The following is a 5,672-nucleotide window of genomic DNA, read 5'->3' as shown; positions in this document are numbered from 1 at the left end:
TCAGCTCATTGGACCCTTCCATTCTTGACTCCTCGATGAATCTCTGGCCATAGAACCGCAAGAAATTTAGTGATTCGGACCTCGGCTCACCCAAAGACAACCCACCTTCCAACATGCCAACAACGTGAGCCATAGAAGGCCGCAGCGCTGGATCTTCATGCACACAACACAAGGCAATCCGCACTAGCTTCTCAACCTCTTCACTTGTCACCCGTCCCTCTAACCTTGGGTCTGCCAGTTCCAAGTACCTTCTCTGCTGGTGCATTTCCAGCGCAAATAGAGGGAAATATATTAGTCTGTGTTCCGAAAGAGGGGCATGAGGATGGGGCATTTCCTTCACTGCTACTAGTTTTTGTGCTATGGCTCCATGTTTGTATTGAGCAATTTTTTCTTCCCCTCACAATCTCTAGTAAAACCAACCCATAACTATAAACATCAGCCTTGTCGGAAATTGTGGAGCTCATTATCCACTCAGGTGCAAGATGCCTCGAGTTCCTCTCATTGTTGTAAATAGAAAAGATTGTTCAGGATTTAGCAGCTTCGACAGCCCAAAATCTAGATCGGAGGGCGGGGTCTGCGACGTGGATCGACGGCGAGGTCTGCGGTGTAAGCCGGTGGCGGGGTCTGCGGTGTAAGCTGGCGGCGGATCTGCGGTGTGAGCCGGTGGCGTGAGGGTGGGCCGGCAGCTGTGAGAGGAAGTTGAGAGAGAGCTGAGAGAGTTGAGAGAGAGAAAGGTGAGAGTTGAAAGATGATCAGAGTTGAGAGAGAGGTAATATTTTAATGAGGCAGGGAATAAAAAATTATTATTATTTTTAGCTCTCATGAACAGTGCACATCTATTTATAGATGTGCACTGTAGTAATGGAGCTAAAAAAAATAGATTTAGCTCCACTGCTGCAGCTTGGTTTTAGTGTTTGAGGAGCTAAAATATTGCTATATAGCAATATAGCACCACTGCTGTGAGTGCTCTTACAGTGTTTTTGCATTGTACATCTACAGTGCAATTTTGGTTTTGTGAGTTCCTTCACAACCCAGCCTCAGCACTGATCTCTCTCTACTAATCCAGATCAACAAAAAAATTTGAAACCCAAGAACATTTGCAGCTGATTTGCATGAGAGAAGAGCCAGAAAATAAAAATGGAGCTCAACGCCTCAAACACTATTTGTGATCTGGTTGGTGGATGTGCAAGAGAAAGGCGATTGCAAGTTTGAAACTCTGTTTTATTTACTTATTTTTGGTTTATGGTACTACAAAATTATTGTTGCTGTGAAAATTGGGGACAAATGGAAAGAAGTGGAAGGAAATTAAGGATTTTTGGTGTTCACTTTCAGAATCAAAAATTCGGAGCTCAATTCTTCCAAAATACTAAGTTTTGAGTTTTTGTGCGTATGTTTGTGTGAAAGTTTGGTAAACTTAGATGGGTCAGAATATTTAGTGTTATATTTAGACTATATGAATGAAAGTTTGGATTTTTACTCAGGTTGAATTTGTGTTGTGTTTGCTATTTGTAGGTGTTCTTCTTTGCAATTATCCTTGTGCGTGAGATTGAAAGTTTGGATTTTTACTCAGATTGAGAGAGGAGCCGTTGAAGTGTCAAACCACAACCATGTCAAACCATCACCCACCTTCAGCCCAGCCTTCTACCACTGTCATATACCATCAGAACCACTACCAATACAGGTATTTTAAACAGCAAAAATTGGTTTTAAATATGATATAGGTTTTTTTTTTTTTTTTTTTTTTGGGTTGATTGTTTTTATTTAGGTATTTGGGTTATTGGTTTTGATTAAAGTTGAATGGTGAGGAAAAGCAGGGCACGATCGAAGACATCTACAAACCCACTTAGAGAAGAAGCGGAAAAAGCAGAGAAATAATGGAAAGGGTTTTTTCAATGTTGGCCTCCCTCAAATGTCTGGGGCTCTTTGCAAGCGAGTGTTCTTAGAGTAGAGGATTTTGTGTAGACAAAGCAAATTTGGGTTGGGTGCACTAGCAGATCTGTGTATGTGTTTTTTTTTTTTAATATATATATATATATATATATTTAATTAAGCTAATGTGTGTTGAACCATAAAAAGCAAATTATCAAGCACCACCCAAGAAAAACAACAAATTTATTCCCCTTTCCTTCAAAAGGTTCTAAGAAAAAAAATAATTACCAATTGATTGGTATGAACTTCAATAGAATAAAAAGCTTCCAGTGATTGCAAGGCTTAATTGTTGCTATCTGTCAAGAAATTGACAAACAAAACAAAGATAAAAATGAAATTTAGGTCAACATATAAAACGATAGGAAAAGGAGAAACAATAACGATTTATCTTTGATAAAAATGAATAACATTCTTACTATAAGATAAATACCAAAACGGAAAACATCACATTGAAGTTAATTATCAGACAAAAAAACATTATGGCAAACATATTGAAAGTAACATTCCTGCAATCTAGAGAAGGGCAACCATAAAGCAATTTATAAGAAACATGATCAAATGCTCAATTCAAATCAATTTTGAAAAAGAAAAAACATATTTGAATAGTTTTGAGACCATGAAAACTCAAACTCATTCATCATGAAATCCCAAAATTGAATTACATTTTTTTTCTAGTAATGAGATGGAAATAAATAAATAATAAGAATAATATAGCAATAACAAAAAGAACCATTAGTAGATGAAAAAAAAAATGGTTAAAACAATAAATAAAAAATAAAATAAAAAAAACCGAAAGAGAAAAAAATGGGAGAAAGAGAGAGAGTATTGACCTTTTTGTCGTGGATAACTTGGGAAAAATAGGGGAGAGAGTTGTAAATGAAGTAATTAAGAAGAAATTTATATGAAAATTAAGATGGAAGAGAAAGGGTGGAGGTAGATGAAAGGTTGAATGAAGTGAAACTATTGAATTTAAGAAGATATAATGGAAATTTTTTTAAAATCGAAAGAAAATCAAAGGAAAATTAAAAAAAATAAAATTATTGGGGGGGATGAAATATTGAACTAAAAAGACAATAATTGAAGAAGATGAAAAGTTGAACAAAGTAAGAATTGCAAATAAAGACCAAAAAAAGAAAAAAAAGAAAAAAGAAAAGATGCTAAAGATGTAGTGCATAAAGAACTTTATAAAATTTATTACAAAACTCCATTATTATATATAGTATAGATATGTATAGACATTATTTTTGGTTTTTTTTATTCTTCATTGATAATATTATTTAGTTATAAACATCTAAATTAAAGTAGACAAATATGTAAAGGTAAAATTATATATAATGTTAAACCACCAAAGATGAATGTATAAAGTCAATAATCTATTTATATTTTTTTGTTAAATACATTAGTAATATAAAAAATAGAAAGGTTTTAAATATTTAAAAAGAATTTTTAGTAGATTGTAATATTAAAAAAAAAAACCTCAATATTTTATGTAACTTTTCCCATAAGATCAATATTGTTGACATCCTTTATATTCAAAAAACACTGAAACACATAAACAATGAGATTAATTGTGCAGAATTGCAAGAGTATATACGTGATATTAGTATTTCATTTACAACATATACATGATATATACATGATTCATGGTCAGTTGGTATGAACCATTATAATTACATCCTTTTCAATGATAGCAGCGACAATTTCAGTTTGCATTAGTAACTTAAAATCATTTTTAACAGTGACGCCATCTCTCCCCTATAGCCTTTAATTTCATGCACACTTCAAGCATTGTCAGTTGCTATGAACCGTAACAATTACATCCTCTTCAATGATAGCAACGGAAAATTTAGGTTGCATTAGTACCTCAAAATCTTCTTTAACAGCGAGGCCATCTCTCTAAACATAGCTACATTGGCCTTCTATAGGTACAAGGCTGAACACAGCTATAAGAAATCCTAGGGAACTGAAGTATTTCACCATCATATCCTTTCTACAACAAAGATTTATCAATGACATCATACAAACCAAACGTTGATTCCAAAAAGTTATGAAAATTAGTTAAGAATTATAAACCTAAAGTAGAGATGCAAGTAAAATAAAAAAATCAACAGAGAGAGAGAGAGAGAGAGAGAGAGAGAGAGAGAGAGAGAGATAACCTTTTTTTTATGAGAAAAAACTATGCAAAGAATGGAAGAGAATGACGAATTTATAGTGAAATGGTGTGAATAAGAAGAGACAAAATAAGAGAAGATGAAAGGGAAGATGAAGAGTGATATTAAAGTAGATGGTAGTGGGGAGATGAAAAGGTAAGGGGGAGATGAAAAGGTAGGGGAGGGAGAAAGGTTGGAGTAAGTGGAAATATTAAAAAAAAAATTAAATGTTAAAAAAATTAGAGAAAAATTGGAAAGAAATAGGATAATGACATGGTAGAAGTAAATAAATAAGTAGTTGACTGGATTTATTATAAGGTGATAGTAGAAGTAAATAAATAAGTAGTGGGCTGCATTTATAGGAATGGAATTTATAGGGCTGAAACTTGTAAAAACCATTTTAAAATTGTAGGAAAAATTATATTACAAAAAAAAAAAAAAAATGATGTGGGAGCTGATATGGCACAGCATGAGAACAGCAGCATTAAACTCCACGCTTCAGCTTTTAGTAATATATAGATCAGTAAGTAGAGGTATTTCATTGGTGTATTTGTAAACTTGTAATGTAAGCCTATTGTGGGAATTTGATTGGGCTTCTGATATTGGTGGATATATGCCAATATTTTGCATCATATTTCTGCTTTTTAGAGGGAAAAATGCTATCTTCAAGTTCTTTCAAGCTTTATATTATGTTGGTTGCTGTGTTAAGTTGGTCTGAATTTTAATAATAAACCATATTAACAGTGGTAGTTAAGGTGTTACATGTGTTTTATGCAGCTTAGCATCTTGAAAGTATGTTTTTGGAGTTGCAATATCATTCGTATTTTGTATTAGTTTTGCTTTTAGTGGGAAGATAGTATCTTGACATTCTTTGGAGCTTCATATTATATTAGTTGTTGTATTTAGTTAGTTTAATTTTTATTGGTTTTTTAAGGTCAATCTTTGTTTTCCTTTTAAATATATCAGTGAACATGTTGGGAATGAATTGCGGTTTGGGGGTATATGTGATGAGGTCTAAATTAATGACTTTTCCATGTAGATTTGCAATAAATTTAGATTATCGTCACTTCTTTGACATCCTAATCTTTCTAATAATGACAACAATGCTGGCAAGTGGCAATGCAACTATTGCTCAACTCAAAATCCAATGGAATGGTAGTTTTTTGCATTGTCAAAGTCTTTTTTGTAGATAGGAATGGTAGTTTTATTTATACCATTGATAATTATGTTATTTTTACTAAGATGTTTCTATGGTATTCTATTCTATTTTTTTTTTTTGTTGGTTATTTCAATCCAACAGATTTGGGAACTCTCTTGACACCATTATTCATATGGGAAGAACACTTAATAACTTCTTCATTTGTTCAGGTGCTTGCAATTTTTTTTCCATATTTGTAGTTGAACTTGATTAAGCAGGGGTTACATATGATTCTTTGTTTGTTTATTTATTATTTATTTTTTGGTTGTAATAAGCTTAATATAATTACTGCATTTAAGTGTTCTTTCTTTTTTGTTCTTTTTTATGTTGTTTTTTAGCTCCAAAAGAATGTACTACTATATTTTTTTGATAATCAATGTACTGCATATATGTAG

General features: G+C 32.7%; 1 long non-coding RNA gene across 4 annotated transcripts in view; it reads left to right on the top strand.

Annotated features, from left to right (window-relative positions):
- The first annotated feature begins 897 nt into the window (after nucleotides 1-897).
- Nucleotides 898-5,672, top strand: part of LOC136066377 (uncharacterized) — a 6,831-nt gene continuing 2,056 nt past the window's right edge. Inside the window, exons 1-3 of one of the 4 annotated variants that reach the window (XR_010627819.1) lie at nucleotides 898-1,383; nucleotides 1,513-1,681; nucleotides 1,794-2,000. This is a non-coding gene — a long non-coding RNA (uncharacterized LOC136066377). Of the gene's footprint in view, nucleotides 1,409-1,512; nucleotides 1,682-1,793; nucleotides 2,001-5,672 lie in introns of all 4 variants that reach the window. The other 3 variants (XR_010627820.1, XR_010627821.1, XR_010627818.1) reach the window with 3 other exon arrangements.

Source organism: Quercus suber, unplaced genomic scaffold (genome assembly GCF_002906115.3).
Source record: "Quercus suber isolate HL8 unplaced genomic scaffold, Cork oak 2.0 scaffold_33, whole genome shotgun sequence".
NCBI classification, from domain to species: domain Eukaryota; kingdom Viridiplantae; phylum Streptophyta; class Magnoliopsida; order Fagales; family Fagaceae; genus Quercus; species Quercus suber.
This window is presented reverse-complemented; position numbering and strand designations above follow the sequence as displayed.